Source organism: Lygodium microphyllum, chromosome 2, assembly GCF_053477565.2.
Source record: "Lygodium microphyllum isolate KBCC chromosome 2, Lygodium_microphyllum_v1.1.10, whole genome shotgun sequence".
NCBI classification, from domain to species: Eukaryota; Viridiplantae; Streptophyta; class Polypodiopsida; order Schizaeales; family Lygodiaceae; genus Lygodium; species Lygodium microphyllum.
Genome location: NC_141136.1, coordinates 150,111,031 through 150,129,755, shown reverse-complemented (window position 1 = coordinate 150,129,755; position 18,725 = coordinate 150,111,031).

Sequence of the window (18,725 nt, the reverse complement as noted above, 5' to 3'; positions counted from 1 at the left end):
AAAGACACCGAGTTTCTAGCAGTGGGAGTGAATAAGAGTAGTAATGGATGGATAGATGTATATGATGTTAGAGAGATTCTTAGGCGAGGATTAACAATAGTAAGATATTGGGCAAATTCTTGAATGAGAGCAAAGATGATGATAGAATTACATAGAGTCAAGACCAATGAGAGATGAAACAACACACATGCAAGAGATCAGAGGCTCAATGCACACAAACTTCCTCTTCCTAACTTGTGTGACTCAACTTGGGCATTCCATCTAATCTCAACCTTGGCATGCTCACCACCTATCTTCTCATGCATTTGTAATTAAGTGCAATGAGGAAATAATTGGCAAATCCAACCTTTTACTATCTTGTATGTAAACCATAGATGAATTTAATATACAACTTGTCAAATGCTTTCACGATATAAATATATAATCCTATAATAATCCCTTCTTGCTCAATGGCTATCGACTAAATAAGTACTTCCTTCCATGGAAATCCTAACAATCATAGTCATGAGCCCCTTTCCTACTTGGGTATTGCTCCTTGCTAATTCTACTATTGTTGCTAGTCGACATTCTCACTATCACAATGCAAATAGGTTCTATTGTCCCTTCATCTCCAGCACCCACCACTACTCTTTTGATTTCTACTTTAGACTCCTAGATGTGGCAAGAATAACTTTAACTCATAGTATTGATGCTATATTGAAATTTTTAAAGAATGATAAATAACATATCAGCTCTAGAAGAAAAGGATTTCATCCTCACCATGTTGACCTATTCTTTGAGAAAAAGTTGCAATATCGTCAAGAGTAGGAAGAAAAAGACAAAAATAATAATGTTATGGGAGAAAAGGTAGATAATCCCTATCAAAACATGCTTCACTCCAAGAAATAGTAGCAAACACCCTTAAGTAGAAAGTTAACTATTTAAAAGGTGGCAACATTGTGTACTCAAATCCATTGAACCTTTTGATAATATTTCTAGGATACAATTCCAAATCCCTCTCCCTTGGTATATTGTGCACTTGTGACTTCAACAAACATTTGACTCCTATAGCAAATAGAAATTGGTATTTATTCCACCCAAGTTTAGGATCTATCAGCTACCTCCCTGGGTACGCCTCTTTATTGATAAACATTATACAATGCCATCAACAAGCTGAAGCTAATCTTCATCGATAACCCCTAAACACAATATTAGTGAGTTTAGGAATCTCCCAATTCCCATTTTTTGAATACTAAAAAAGTTTCACCCATATAACATGCCCATAAGTTTCTCAAAACCATATGATGTGACCTATCATTGGAAAGTGCTTGGAAAATGGAATCTATTGAGCTGTAGAGTGCTTGATTGGGAGTTATAGTATTCAAGTTATGACAAATCCAAATATTTGACCATGTGTCCCAAACTTATGGGAAATTTTCATATTTTCCAATACAGTGTTCTTGAGTGATGTTAGTTTTCATCCTAATCAAATGGAGATATGAGTATGGGTTTCCCTCTATATTTATTATCAGATCATGAGATAGAGGTGACCATTCATTTTCCTTTAATTATGAGTAGAGGTGAGTTGTGTGAAATAGAGTGTTGGATACATGGGTTGGGCCTCTCAATACACAACACACAATCTATTCTATGCATGGCACTATAAGGCTCCTTAGCCTTCCTTCTTGCACTATATGCTTTGTACAAGGTTAGATGCACCACTACACCATCAACTGTGCAGAAGGCAAACAACATTCACACATGTGCTAGTGAGGATTACATCAATGAGTTTCAAGAATCATCGGGTTGCCTCCTTCTTTATCTATCAACAGAGCATGAGATAGAGGGGGAGTAGAGCATGAGCAACCTTTTCTTCAACAAACTAAGAGGTGAGATTTAAAGGATGTTATGACAACTAACGATCAAGTATATCCTTATTTCCCTCTACACATATGGGAAGAGCCTCTACAACCACAACAAAGACATGCCACTCTATTTTTCACTGTGCACTACTAGGCTCCTTGGCTTTTCTTCTCACACCTATGCTAATAGGGTTGGGACATACCAATGCACTATCAATTATGCATGTTGGCATACTTTCCCTATGAGCCTCTCCATCTAATCAAATTCTAAATCAAGGGTAAGTTGTGAGTTATCTTCATTCCTGATTGAGTGATACAAGTGTTTGGGCAAGCAACTAATCTAACATGTTCAATATAAGTAACTCCTGAGTTGAGTTTTTCATTCTTGGTCCATGACAACTAGATGGTCTTCATCAACAATGCTACCTCCTTGGGTGCAACTTGCATGGTATCTGGCATTGCTAACATGTGCTGTGGGGAGCCATGGCACCTTCTGCAATCGTCTTTGGCATTGCACACATCATCAATTGTCTTCATTGACCAACTGCTACATGGGCCAAGTGTTTCTAACCCTACTCTTGTGAATGCTTATGCATGTCATGTCTTAAGTGTGGAAACACAAGGGTTTTGTCTTTGAATGTATGGGTGTTGTTTCTCATCATCACCTGGTTTGCTAAGGTCATATGTGTGGAGACTCATCCTTGTGTGTCCATCTTGTGTAAAACCATGAAAATACTCATTTCATTTGACTAATTAATAATGTTTATTTTCTATATCCTACTTATAGGAGTCCCTTTCTCGCCCACCCATCACATCACACTCTGTCCCTAGGGATTTTCCCTTTTCCATTTTATGCTTGTCTTATTTTTCAAGTTTTCCATGTGAATGCTCCCAACCTTCATCAAAACTTTCATCTAATATCACAGTCTTTTTTGTCCCTTGGACACTTTTACTTTTTAGAATACTTTGTTTTGATTCATGGTTTATTTGTTATTAATTTTTATTGGACTTTATGTGAATTGAATGTGTTTTCATGGGAACATGCCGTTTTTGCCTCAAAACAAATATTTGACCTTATAGATCTACAAATCTTATCTGACTATAAAATTTTTCTTTTGACTACTTATCAATCCGATGCACAGATTAGATGCTATTATTTTTTACATATTGTGATATATTTCTTTTACGTTTTGCAATTTTTCTAGGTGAACATTGTCATAAGGTTGTATCCACTAGGGATCAGAGATAGAAGGAAGTAGAGATAGGAGATGGAACAGAAGAAAAAGAATAGACAAGAGGTAAACACAATAAAGATAAAGCACAATGAATCAAATCAATATGTATTGATAGAACTTGGAATCCCTTGTCCGGCTTTACTCAGAAGAAATCTCCAAGCATTAGATCTCCTGAAGTTCCCTCATAGACCAAAAATGTGGATCAAACAACACCTTCCTCTCTGCTGCTTGGAACACAAATGTGATGGCTCTTTTGGCTTTGAAAGGGGGGTAAAACCCTAGGACACTTGGTCAAGAATCTCTCAATTCACTCATTCTTCTCATTCAAAGTGTTGTTTTCATAATACTGTCAACTACGATTGTAACACACGTGATTTTGCCCATCTTTATTTTTTATGAAAATTCCCAAAATTGACTGAAAAAGTAACCAGATTTTTGCATGCCACCCTAATCTAGAAGTCTTTCTAGCTTTTTTAGATATTTACAATAAATAATATCCAACTTATCTAAAATAGGCTCGAATTGTCCAAACATCTAGTTTATGCCACAAACACTAGCACTAATGACGTAGATCACATTGACTCTCTTAATTAATAAGAAAGTCAGATGATGATGTGTCACGAATCGCGTGGTGGGGGGATTTGCTCAAGATGCTGTGCCGAACACACACAGAATGCACAAGGAGAAGCTCACTCAAGAGACAAGAAGAGAGATGGAGGCAAAAATGTTTTCTTGCTGGTTTCTTCTTCTTCTTCCACACACTTTACAATGTACACAAAGTACAGATAAGATACAACATAAAGGAAAGTGGCCTACTAAGTCAAACAATGCATAATCGACTACACTAGTTGAATGGCGCTATAACTATGCCAGCTGTAAATAGGTGTAACAACCTGAATATAATAAGTAATGAGTCAGTGGCCATGTGAGAGTCATAATGACCACCGACGTGCTAAGTGTAGATGTGTGGACCCATCTAACCAGGCGGTCCATCATTAATGTCCATATGTGTTGAGCTTGTCATCTCAACACTCCCCCTCAAGCTCAACTGCATCTCTGCAACTCCAAGTAAGCTTCGAAACTTTTGAAGATTCTCTATACCCAATGCCCTTGTGAAGATGTCAGCTGGGTGTTCATAATATAAACATCAGTATGAACAGCCTCAGACAAAAAATGCTTAGGCATATTCTTTTCAGCCCAAGGCATGTGCAACTTCTGCAATATGCCTGCTTTTCCTTTGTGCAACCCCATTTTGCTGTGCGGTATACCTGCATGTGAACTGTCTCTTTATCCCAGGAGACCTCTAAAAATCATTGAACTCATTCAAGAGGTACTCTCCCCCTCCATCTAACCTCAAGCACTTTACTCTCAAGCATGTTTCTCTTTCAACTGCAGCCTTGAAAGTTCTAAAGTGCTCAAACGCTTCACTCTTTTCCTTCATAAAATATACCCACAGCTTTCTAGAACAATCATCAATGAATGTGACAAAGTATGAACTGCCTCCAAGAGATACATTTTGTGTAGGCCCCCAAATGTCTATATGCACAACATCAAGGATATTTCTGCTTACATCTCTATCATGTGAAAAGGATTGTCTTGTCTACTTACCAAACTCACATGCTTTGCATACCTTATGAAATTCTGTAACTCTAAATGTAGGCAAACTTGTAACCAACCCTTTGGAATGCATTAATTTCAACCTTTGTACATTTGCATGTCCAATGCGTTTGTGCCAAATTTCAATATCTACAACAACACCTTTTCCTTTAGCATACATAGCAGCATTCATAGTAGGAATTCCAGCATCCAGAGTAAACATATGTCCAACTCTACTTCCCTTTGCTACCAAGCTACACTTGTCATTGAAGTCTTCTACAAAGAAACCATTTGCATTAAATCTAACTTGCAACCCTTGCTCTACCATTTGACCGCTACCATTTGACCGACTGACACCAAGTTCTTTGTAATAGATGGCACATGTAATACATTTGAAAGACTCTTTGTCTTACTATCATGCAAGGATAAGGAAACTTTTCCAATGTGTGAAATTGGGTGGCATGAATCATCACCCCTCTGCACATAACCTGTATTTTGCAAATCCTGCATCTCTCCAAACCATTCTGCATGGCTGGTCATATGATTGGATGCACTTGAATCAACATACCAAACATCATCATGTGTTCCCTTTCCTGTAATAGCATTCAGCATATGCTGCATAACAAACAGATGTTCATTTTTGTCTTCATTCTGTCGTGAAGACGATGCATAGTTTCCTTGCTGCAACTTACCACTGCGAATATCATCTTTCTTAGCATAACATTAGGCTGCAATATGACCTGTTTTGCCACAGTAGTGACACACAATACCAGAGTTGTTAGAACCTCTGTTCTGCCATCCACCTCTTTCTCTAAAGCTCCCCCTACCTCTAAAGTTACAATGACCTCTTGAAACCTGCATATCGCCAAATTGCTGATTCAATCTGTTTTGCTGGTTGTCACTACCACGTCCTGTACCACGGCCTCTTGAAGAGAACTTGTCACGTCCCCTTCCTGAATTGGAGTAGAAAGCTTGGACCTGTACACCACTTCTTTCAGATGTCTCACTGTGCATGTTGATCTCTTCAGTGATCATAAGGGAGACTAACTCATCGAAATCTGGAAATGGCTTTCTGACATATATGGAAGTTACAAAAGACTTCCAAGCCTTTTCATTGTTAAGTCCACCCAAGGTAGATGACACCAAATTATCATTATCGGGCATTGCATCAATCGCTGCCAATGCATCTGCAATGCTCCTTACCTTCAGTGCATACTCATTGATAGATATCTTCCCTTTCTTCAATGTATTCAACTCTTGCTTGAGTTGAATCTTTCGTGCCTTTGTATTTTTGGAAAACATACTTTCAAGTATGGTTCAAGCTGCATATGAATTCTTTGTATTTCTAATATGTCCCAGCATATTATTGTCAATTATTGTAGACAGCCAATACATGACATTCTTGTCTTTTGCATTCCATTCCTTCCGTGCCTTTTTCTCTTCTGCAGTTGGAGGATCACTCACCTCGGCTCCTTTTCTTCACCTGAAACAAGCTCGTAGAGGCCTTTTCCAATAAGGAAGTTCGTGACACAAAACTTCCATGAAGGGTAGTTGTTATTGTCGAGCTTCTCAATGATGGGGCTTCCACTGTTCTCTACCATTATCACAAAACTAATATCAAACAGCAAGCAAATCTTCTGCAACCCTCGACCTGTAGTGCACAGCAATACACCAGACAATCGTTTTCACTATCTACTCAACAATACATGCAATCTACAACTTGTTTGCAGATAAACCTTATGTTTGCTTCCTGCAAACGCCTCAAGAATTACAAATTAACAATCTGTAACCTGCGCACCCACTTTCGATCAAAATAATCGAAATCATAGTGTACCCTGAAACTGTTGTCCGCAACCTTGCGGCTCTAAAACGGGGCTTCAAACAGCCTTGAATGCCCAAAATAACTGCAAAATACACAGCGCTCTTCGTGCACACCAAATCTCACTGCAATCTAAGATTTTTGCTCTACCCTACTTTCGGTGCCTCCACAGGCACTATCCAAGAGAAAGAGTGGAAGGATGGGAGAGCTTCTTACCCGTGGCTTGCTTGCTCGAACCTTGCTTCTTCTCCTTCACTTCAGCCTTCGAAATCAGCCTCTCTTAGTGGCGTGGCTCTGATACCATGTCAAGAATCGCGTGGTGGGGGGACTTGCTCAAGATGCTGTGCCAAACACACACAGAATGCACAAGGAGAAGCTCACTCAAGAGACAAGAAGAGAGATGGAGGCCAAAACGTTTTCTTGTTGGTTTCTTCTTCTTCTTTCACACTCTTTACAATGTATACAAAGTATAGATAAGATACAACATAAAGGAAAGTGGCCTACTAAGTCAAACAATGCATAACCGACTACACTAGTTGACTGGCGCTATAACTATGCCAACTGTAAATAGGTGTAACAACTTGAATATAATAAGTAATGAGTTAGTGGCTGTGAGAGTCATAATGACCACCGACGTGCTAAGTGTAGACGTGTGGACCCATCTAACTAGGCGGTCCATCATCAATGTCTACATGTGTTGAGCTTGCCATCTCAACACCCTCCCCCTCCAACTATAAACAAATGGCAATTTGTGAGAGGTAGTTAGAGAGGCAGGTAATGGAGACCCATGCTATGTGAGAGGAGCAAAACAAAAAGTGTGTGAGACTGTGAATATGAAGAGGGTGAAGACATAACTCTCTCAATATAGCATATTCCAAGGTGAACAATCATGACACACATCTAAATGTGAAGAGTCACGACTTTCTCTAGTCCATTCTCTTCTCTTATCCACCCCTTCTTTTTCTCTAACCACAATGCCTCTACAAAAGAAGCTTCACATGGTAAGATTGTCTAGAAGAGTGGGGTTCTTAGATGTGGCTAGCCCATCAAATGAAGCTAGGTCTTCCCATGTGGTGGGCCATCTTCAATGATCTTTAATGCAAAGATTAACATGGTCGATGATACCAATGCCTCAAAGGCCTTTACAAGTACTTCCCCTTAGTATCCAACCAACACGTAGTCATGGATCTCAGTCCATTGACATGGATACATCAGTGAGGGGGAGAATGGACATGGATAAAGGAAAAGAGAAGGCATTGGATGATGTAATAGGTTCATTGACATCAAGATATGATTCCACTAACAGCATGGATAGTGAGCTTGGCATACTTGTGGTTGTTACACCTAGTGTTAAGTAGAGGTATGTACTGCCTCATCATGAGAGAGTGGAATCACATAGTGCACCACAATTACGATGGTTAGAGAGAAATGAAACATGTTGACATATATTACTTACAATGGATATTGAGTAATGTATACATGACAAAAGTAATGAAGTACAAAGAGCCCATGTCATTTACAGAAGCAATTGAGGATGAGAACTAATGCAAAGCAATGGATGAAGAGTATGATGCTTTGTTGAAAAATAGAACTTGGGATTAGGTCAAGCTACTTGAAGTCAAGATGTCAATTGGAAATGGAATGCAAGATACTACTATTGCTAGTGGATCTATGCATGATGTATCTGCTAGTGTGAGTCCTTGGATAGGTAGGGTCCTCCCTCAGTATCCACACAAGAAATGCAAGTGGAAGCGATGTATAGTGGCCTTGAGAGAAATCAAGAAGTACCGGTGCTCTTTTGATATTGTCATTTCAAATGCAAGTTTCTCAAGACTTGTTTGAAAGATTGTGCGAGGACTCTAATGAAAAAAAAGCACAAGATGGTTTTTGGCATAGGGTTAGGATAGATGTGATCACTTCACCAAATAATGTTTTCATACTCTGTAGTGTGCATTCTTAACTACGAAAAGGAAAGTGATGATATCTAATTTTGTTTAAATAATGCATGAAAGGATAGCTACACCACTTTTAGTAATTTTGTGAATACCTTTTAAATAATTTTTTAAAAATAGTGTTAGAATTGATTTTCTTTTTAAAAAAATTATTTTAGAAGTATATTATAGAAATGTAGTGAACAATGGGTTAGGACAAAGCTATGTGATAAGGATGTAAGATTATCTGCATCTTTAAAATTAAGTTCTAGATTCTCTTTTAAAAATTTAGAAGGTAGTTGGATCTACATGTGCTTAAATTATTTGATTCCTTGTTGAAATTAGTATGCACTAGTTTTAATGAACGATGAGAGTGGGGTAGATATTGGCTATTTCTTTTTGTGGATTCATAATTAGATATATTAATTTACTAGTGGGTTGCATTTGAAGAAAGGTCATCCATAAAGACCGCATCATTAAATTGATCTCATCAAATAGTTACCACCTGTAGTCTTTGTTGTGCTTCTTTTCCAAGGATCATATGTAAGTAAGACCATGTGAAAAATTTATGGCAATAGTCATAACTTATGGATACCATAATTTCATATTATACATGAATGACCATGTGATATGGAATAGGGAGTACAAATAGAAATTCACCTAAATTTTGTAATTTAGAATCATGCCAAATAGAGCACACAAATGGTTTGGACCATCCATTGGTTAAATAAAATTGGGCCTAAACATTTACAATTATTATCAAACCCTTATAATAGGCATAACAACTAAAAAAAAGTAGAAAATATTTGCATATGACAAGCTGCATACAATGGTAAGAACATGTAGTTCTAGATAATATAATATAGTGATTTTTGGATTTTTTGTTGGTTGATTGTAGAAAAGTAGAGGCTTACAAAAATCGTGTAATATCCTTTTAGCAATAAATAAGTAAACTATTATTTATTCCCTCATGACATGTAGGAGTGAGCAATATGCACTCCCCTAAGGGAAATTATTAGGGCTCAATTGAGATGGATTTGTTTCATCTATGAGCGCTTCACCACTATCTAGGTAGAAAGTTCTAGTACAAAAGGCTTTTGTCTATGGCAACACATAACTAAGGGACTCTAATAAAAAAAGGGTAATTACCTAGTTGGTCCTATGATAAACAAGAAATCTTTACAAGTATAATGCAATGAGCATAAGGAGCTAAAAAATGATGGATTACTTATCGCTCTAAAGAAGAGAGTTGATTTTTGTATCTGATTCATGAGTAGGAATCCAATGTAAAAATTATAAACAATAATATAATTTTTTTGAAAATAATTGTTTGTGGTACTTTCGTGTTGTGCTTTAATACGATATGAAATGAACCTAATGATAATATATAATTAAGGAAACTACTTTTAAATGTCAAACAACATGTTAGTATCTTATGTTTAGAAACTAAAGAAAACCACATTTGAATGGGAAATAGATGATTGTCTGTCCTCAATAAAAAATGATTGATGATTGAGTGGACTTGATATGTTGGGTGCTTTCCTAAAATGAATGTTTAAGGACAAAAGATGGACACTTCCTAGTGTTTAGTCTTAGATTCTAGTCACATGTTGTTTTAGGGTAACATAGATGAGGTTTTTGCTTATAAGTAGAGAAATAGAGTTCAACTCCCCCTCATCTCTCACTTACTACTATGAACCAAGTGCGGTAATCGACCTACTATGAGTCTCTCAATGGATTATGACATAATCATCCTAATTGAGTGCTAGAATACCATTAGAGATTGTTAAGTCTTTAAGAACCTTCAAGTCAATCCACATGGTTCAAGGACAATCACTTTCTCGCAAGGTAGCACCCAGTGAGACCAAAGTCTAATTATTCCTATGGAGTTGTAACATGCTAGGTCACGACACGTTTTAGTAGTCCATTGGGAGTCTCCTCTAAAAGACGCTGCTTGGCACTCCCACAGAATGTCACAAGGTTTGTTGGATAGCGAATCAAATTCTACTCAATGAAGCATATCGGCCTAGCCCTATTAGGATCGACCTAAATATTTCCGAGTTTCTAATGGTCAAGTCATGCTATAGCCTTCTAGCATTGGGATCTACTTTGTGCAGAGCATCTAAACCAAGGCAGTCTCATATTGCACTTGGTTCAAAGAGAATGGAAAACAAGAGAGATGCATTTCTCGACCTCTCTACCCATAGGGCAAAGTCCCATTCCGGACCCCTAAAATGATATGAGTCAAGGTTCTACCCTACATTAACTAAGGTCAATACATCATCATGGGTTGAATGTTGAGAAGCCTCCTAGTTCTCTAGGACCACCTTGTCGTAGGACGGAACCATTGGGGGTTTTTCCCACCTACTTCCCTTGATAGCTTTAGTTTTCTACTTACCTAAGGGCACATTAGTGGTAACACATACAAGTAACTTCCTTAATTAACTCGTTAGTCACATGTTCCTTTATATAGTTTTATGCACTAGCACCAAAACATTTCAGACAAGTTCCTTGGAAGTAAACCTTGTATTAACATTTCAGCTAAGATATAATGAGGATGTGTCTTATTTTCCTCCAATTTTTTGTCATTGCACTAGTAACAGGGCCTTGAGAATCCATCTCAAGTCACATAGACCATTTGAGTAGGACTTGGAGATAGAGAATTTACAGTGAGAGTCCCCCTTGGCATCCAAGCATCCTCCTATGTTCAAACTAATCCATGGAGAGACCTCTCGTGGCAAGTTTGGTCCATATTCCCATCACAATTATTTAGAACCCCCTTGGATAGGGTTGGCAGCCAACTGGGGTGGTTTGGCATACCCCTCCATGAATTTAACTTGATTCATTATACCAATTTCTTATGAGAGCTTGGGTCAAACAATCCTTTCACAGGCAATGCTCCTAAAATTATAAGTAAAAACAATAATGTGGGCGAGTGCTTAGAAGACCTACTAAGGTGGAGTTCCCTTTTGAATCCTAACCATTCAACGATTGGATTTTTATTGCCTTGGAGGGATTCGTCATGATCTATTTGCATCAAATCCTTCGTGTTATCATCCATATCTCTTGCATGACAAATGTATTTTAGGCACAAGTCCTCTTACTCCTCCTGGATGAGTAATCTACGCTTTATCTCTTGATTATCTTTGCAATAGGAATTGCAATTTTCCTTTAGTAGGCGCTACCATCCCCATTATTATCCCCACAAAACCCTACCCCAATCCTCTAAGATTTAGAGTTTTCACGTAAGTCGAATTATGTCATCCTAGATCACTCTAGACCCTATTTAGAGTCGCCCCTATTCTCATTGTCTTGCTCCTTTGATTTTTCCTTGCAAAAATCATTATCAACTACCTCATGTACAATAAAAATAGCTCTACTATAGTTTGGATGACTACCACTATCATAGGGTTTTATTTTTCCACTATGGTACCCCTAGTTTGCTATGAGTAGTTGCATGATTGTGGGAAACTATGTTCTTGCCAACGAGTGTGGAAAGAGAAATCAGTAGTCCTATGGGTTAGTCCTTAGACAGTGTTTCTATCGTTTTGATAGTTGGGTCACAAATATCGCTCCAAGGTTTATCTATTGATTGGGAATCCTTGGGGATAACCTAAGTGAGTTGACCTTATTTACTTGGACAACTTTAAAATAGTCTAATTATCTACGTCATTATCTTGACAAGCAGATCGAAGCTTGTATGCATTTCATGTATTCATTATTCGAGATACATTTTTTTCAGAGAATGCAAGTAATCTAATTCATGCACATTGCAATCATGCAATTTTTGCGAAAAGAGAAGAACACTTTTATCTCCTTCAATTCTTTCCTCTCTGCAAGGGGAGTGGAAGTTGAAAACACTACTTACGCAAGTGAAGAGAAGAACGTAACTTTTTGCACTTGCAATGAATCAAGAATTTGATGCATTTATTTTAGAAAAGGATGCAAATATTCCTTAATTAACTAATATGCTTAGGATTCTACCTTGTAATCATAAGACACAAATTTTTAGATGCAAGTCTCCTTCATGATTTAAAAAAAAAGGTAAAACGTCAGTCCTTGATAGTCTATATCAAAATTTTTATGCAGTTGAGTGCAACCATCTTTCAATTCCTTTTATCTCTCAAGCATGCCAATGCTAGTACATAAAATTTAATGCTCCATGAACAAAAAAACCAATACAAAATCCCTAATTTCTGTGTGCACCAATGCAAAGTCTATTATGCAAATTGCTCATTCTATAATGCCTTAGTGCAAATAAAAACACAATGCCCAACATGATTTTTTAAGCAACATAATTGGTGGTTTGATATCATGAATTTTAGCATGAATCATCTTTTTCTACCTAATGTAGTCGATTTGCATTTATTGTTCCTTCAGGTGTTTTCTACTAGAGTCAAATTTATTGAATGCACTTGGTTACTAAGTATTGTAGTTCCTTGACCCGTAGCTCTATCATTTGACACAGGTTTAGTGTTTGCTTAGACCTTGCTTTGCTTTGGAGCCATTGTTTAGCTCTGTCCGTCTTCATAGATGCGTGCACAGACTACTAGGGAAGCTAGCTCCTTGTGAGAGACTGGGCATGGGAACCCCTCTCAAGGGAGGAAACATGGAAGCTTCTTAGAAGTTTCCTTCTGTGTGTGTGTGTGTTTTTGGCAAGGGGGAGAGAGGTGGTATCCCTTTTTGTCCAAGGAGGGTGGGGGGGTTTATAGGGAGGAGGAGGGGTATTGTGGGAGCATGATGGAGCCCCTCCACTTGGGTGCCAGATTGGCCCTTCGCCGCCATGCAATCCTACGTTCTCGAGAGAAAAGAGATAGTTGGGGGGGGGGGGGGGGGTGGCTGTGCCCCTCCTCCCCATCATCATCGTCATCTTGATCATCATCATCACCATTGTGGACTTCTTCTTCTACTTCCCCTCCCTCTTGCTAGGCTGGTGGCATCGACCGCCGGGGGGGGGGGGGGGGGGCAGTAAAAAATTTCAAATGATTTTAATTTTTTTTTAGAGAGGGGGTTTCTATGGGATTTGAAGGGGGGATTATTACAGGAGTGCAGATAGCAACTAGGATAGACAATGGATGACTATTAAGAGTTACTTTTTGTAATTAAGTGGTGGGTAGATTATACTTGATATCAAAGCAATATATATTATTCTTACGGTAAAGCATTGATAAATTCATAGAAATAATTTAACAAGAGAAACGTGTAAGAAGCTAGGAAGAAGAGATGTTTAGTGTAGAAATAGTAATAATACCTTGTCACACTAACATAGGTATAAAAGGGAGAGACATGTAAACTTTTACATCTTTTGGAACATTAATACATTATTGTCTCTTACATCCTCCTTGTTCATAACTTCTATGGCTTCTCTTTTTCTATATTTCTCTCTCATTTTCTTGTCTTTCTCTCTCCTTGTTGTCACACTCTCTCTGTTCTACAGTCTTCTCTCTCCTCTTTCTTTCTCTCCGGTCCTCTCCTTGACAAGTAATATCACAAAATTGGTCTTTGATCCATTTTTCTCCTCTTTTTCTTCATATTCAATCCTAATTTTTATCATAAAAACCAATCTTAGATAAGTACTACATGTATACAAGACATGGACAGCGACTAGCAGTGGCTTGTAGGACATCTACAATTAGAAGAAGACTAAATTTAAAGATTTTTGGGATAGATATGGTAGTGTAAGGAAAAAATAGTAGGTCGTCATCTCAGGGAAGTTACCACATGCATATCCTCTACATCACGTGCATTCAAGGCCTATTTATTAATATACTTATTTATTAGTTTTTCATGAATAAAACATAACCATTTTGTATTAAATTAGTAAATAATCCCTTTATATTGCATCATTCTATATGTTTGAAACATGTATAAAATTTGTATTCTAAAAATACCTTATTTTGAATCCACGTGATGCACATATAGATTTATGAGTAACTTACCCGAGGTTGTCATTAAATTTTCATGCAATTTTGAAGGTAACATGGTCAAATAGGAGTTAATCGGACCTTGAAGGAAAATAAACTGTGATTACTTTTCAAAAAGAGGATTCTCTTTCCCCTTTCTTGATGCTTTCTTGTAGGTTCCATGGAGTTGGAAACTAAGATATTCTTCTATCTCTCAAACCCTTTCTCTTCATAACAAAGTAACACCTGATCAAGATTCCTTATTTGAATGTATTAACATTCATTACCATCACCTCCAACCAAGCTTCATCATGGTGCACAGGATAGCCCCAAAAAATGTAGCACATTTTTCAGGTTGATTGCTATCTACTCTCCTTGTCCATTCTCTAGGTCATGGTGCTTCAGTAGGTCATCATTGGCAAGTGAAATCCTTCAGTAATCATCAAGATTGCACTCCATTCTTCATTCTCAAACTCTCTTGAAATCCAAACTGGGCAGTCCATTGAAAGCCATGAAAGCTTTAGCTCAAGCTTCAAATTCTCTTTAATGTTTTGAAGATTCTTCATGATTTCAGCCCTAGGATTCATTTGAGTAATGATTCTTGAAGAAATGGCAAGGATGATCAAGAAAAGCTAAGGATTGAAGTCCAAGAGCTTCTATGGAATCGAAAGTTGGGGGAAATGGCTTAATGCTTCAATCTCAAGTTTCTAAAGCTTCAAGATTGCTTCTAAGCGTTAAATGCACAAGTATTGAAGATTATTTTAGCAACATTGGGAAATTGGAGACTTCATCAATCATTTGGGGATCATTCAAGCCTTTATCAAACGAACAAAACATATTCCTCTTTAATTCTTAGTATCTCTCATTCATCCAATTTTTGAGCTTCATCCAATTGATTGAGAGATTAAAGAACTGTAAAATTTCCATCAAATTTTGACAAATCATTGCTTCAATTAGCCCATTCATGGATGCATTGTTTAATTGATCTATATTAGATTCAATCAGTGAATTAGAAGCTTTTATTGAAGTTTCAACATTACATTCAATTGATGATTGTTCATTCATGAAAAAAATATATCATAATCCATTGTAAAAGGGTAAGCTAGGAGTCACCACATGATAAGACCCTCTTCCTATTCATTTTTCCCAATTTCAATCCTCTTGCCTTTCATGTAAATAGATGAATGAAAATTTCAGTAATCCATATCATGTTGATTGATTAGAGTACCATGCTACTTCCATGTTGATATTCCCATTGATGGAAAAGGTGGATGTTGGGGGAGAGAGAGGTGACCCTCCCCCATTATTAAAGATCACGAAGGGATGTAACAAACCAACCTAGGGGGAACTTTGCCAACCTCCCAATGATTTGGAGCCCGTGTAGGGAGCCTATCTTACTATTTTATCCCTTGCAGAGGTAGAAAGAGTAGAGAATGGAATATTGAATCACTTTCAAACCTCGAAGATCAAAACAAGGCGCAACAAGGGTTTTACAGGACATTGCAGGGTATATATAGGTTATTATAAGTACCATCTTTATCATTGAAGTATAGGTATAGGTACTACAAGTTTCCCACGTTTTGTAGCCATTAGGCACTACCATTTTTCTCTAACAGGTGGAAATATGGTATTTACAAGTTAAAATAGGGTGCATGTCTAGATAGTTCAGCCTTAGAGATTAAATTCCAAAATATTTTGTCCTGAACTTGTTATGACATGCTATAGCTCATCTTGAAGAGGGCATCATTGGCTCCCATTTAAATTGAAAATTTTGGGAATTAGAGTTTTCTAGCTCAAGCTATAGCCAATTTTTTGACATGGGGTACTATAGGACTACACTATTATGGCAAGTCATAAGGAAGAGAGTGAGGCCCAAGATGAGTATGCTTAGCAAATCAGAGATTCCATACTAGAAAATACACCTCAAGAGGGTCTTGAAGAGCCTCAAATGTAAGGAGAAATTAGTGCATTTAATTATACCATGTGTGAATATGAGAATAGGCATGCTCAAAGGCATATGGAGATATTATCTAGAGTGGAACAAATGGTGTTGTCTACTAATCAAGTGAAATATTCCATTGAGAAGTTGGTGGATTCCACTATCCAAATGAAGGATTCAATTGATAAATTAGTAGAATCGATTGCTCAAATAATGGATCAATTCTCTCAATTGATACAAATGCAATTGGGAACCAAGGAAGTTAAGAAGAAAGCTCATTCAAATAGTGAACCTTCAAACCCACTTTAGTCACCTAACCAAAATGGCCAAGGTCATGTTATCATTGGACAAAGGGGTATTCCCAATAGTCAATATAAAGTAGGTGAGATTTCACAAAGACATGATGACTATTTGGTTAGTATAAATTGTGCTAATTCCTAAGCTTATGGGCTAAATTGGCAACCCCCTAAAGGTTTTACACTGATTATTAGTCACCTATTGGAAGAGTACCATCTTATTTTGGTGATTCAATGCCTACTAACTCTGAGCAATTTATTTTGGGTAGCAATCCTTTCATGAAAGGGAGTTGAAGGATAAAATCATTTTGGCGAAGTACAATGGGTAGTCATCTTTACCATGCGATCTAAAGGAACGGATTTCAAAATTAGAATCTTATTTTGATATATTCCCTAGAATTGATGATATGAAGATTCATTGTTCGTCTTTTTATTTGTAAGGATTTGCACATACTTTGTGGAGATACATCAAGAAAAGAACATGCTTGTAGAGAATTGGGATGCACTGAAGACACTTATGGCTGAACTCTTTGTCTCTCCTCTTGAAAAAGAAAAGTTGGCATGAAGATGGTACAGATTAAATCAAAGAGACCTAAGTGTATGGTATTATACTAAACAATTCCTCAACCTTACCATGTATGTAGAGAGCATTAGTGATGAAGCTAAACTTCACAAGTATATGTATGGTTTAGAACTTTCTTTATCAACAACTAATATTATGGTGCAAAACTCTACCAATCTTTTCAAATCTATTGAGCTTGTGGAACATTATGGAGAAAAGTATAAAAAGGAGTCTTCATTTCAACCTACTTATGGACAACCAAGGATTATTTTAAAATAAGGACAAGTTGGCAATATTTATGGCAACAATCATGCACCAAGTGGGAGCTTAAGAGTGCCAAATCATTGTTCAATGCTTCAAGACCTCAAAACAATTTCAAGACAACAAACAGTCCAAGAGTGGATCTTAAAGAAGGGGAGAACAAGTTTAGATCTACTTTAGCCAATGTGAATCCAAAGTCTATTCTTATGGACCTCTAGAAACAAAGGAAAGAAAAAGGCTTATGCTTTAAATATGGAGAAAAGTATACAACTAATCATGCAAGAAAGTTTGTACATAAAAATGCAAATGCCAAGGTCCATAATATGTTAGTATTTGAAGATTCAATGGATGACATGAGGTCAATGCATTTGTAACTACTATGAAAAATGAGGATGTTGAGGAGCAAGTTGGGAAAGAATACTTTTATGATCATGTTGACACCTTTTCTTTTGATCTTGGTGGTAATGCTCCTTTTGGTCCAGGAGGAACTCATGATGAGCCGCTTGGTGTCACTAATTGTTCCATTTCCATGGATGCTTGGATAGGTTCTAAGAGTCCTAATATACTTTGTATGAAGCGTAATATTCATAGGAAGGATGTGTTTATCTTGATAGATAGTGACAATACATATTGTTTTGTGAATAAGTCCGTTGGGGATAAATTGAATTGTCTTCCTATTGATTTACAATAGCCCATAAGAGTTCAAATAGCCAATGGTGAAGAAGAAATAAACACTCAAATATGCCCACATGTTTCTTTATTAGCTAGCTGAAAATTATGAAGCAAAAGTAAACCTGATTACTTTGGAAATGGGCCCCATAGATGTTGTACTCGAGCGTGATTGACTAATCACATTGGGAAAAATTACTATGGTTTTCTCATGGTTGTATATGGAATTTATCTTTGATAGACAATTCATCCATTTATATAGGGAATCTCTAGTAAATCAGATTTTCAACTTATCACCATTCAAAAAATTAAGAAGGAGAACAAGAGGTGCTCACAGATTTTTGTTTTGCACTTGAAAAAAGAGGTTGAAGATCTATCTAGAATTTAGCAAATCATCTAGCTTTGAAAGTTCTTCTTAAGGAGTATAGGGATTTTTTTAAAGTACCTACTTCATTGCTTTCTAAGAGAGCAGTAGATCACCCTATTGATTTGGAGCCTAACTCTGTAATGAGCGGGGATTACGGGAACTTGGCATGGGAACATACCAGTCACACTGACGGTATATAAGGTGTAAGAGGGTATTTTGAGGAACGGAGAATTATCAAGAATCTCTCTTTTCACCTTCACAAGATTTCATGGCTTCTTCTTTTTCTTCTTCTTCTTCTTCTTCTTC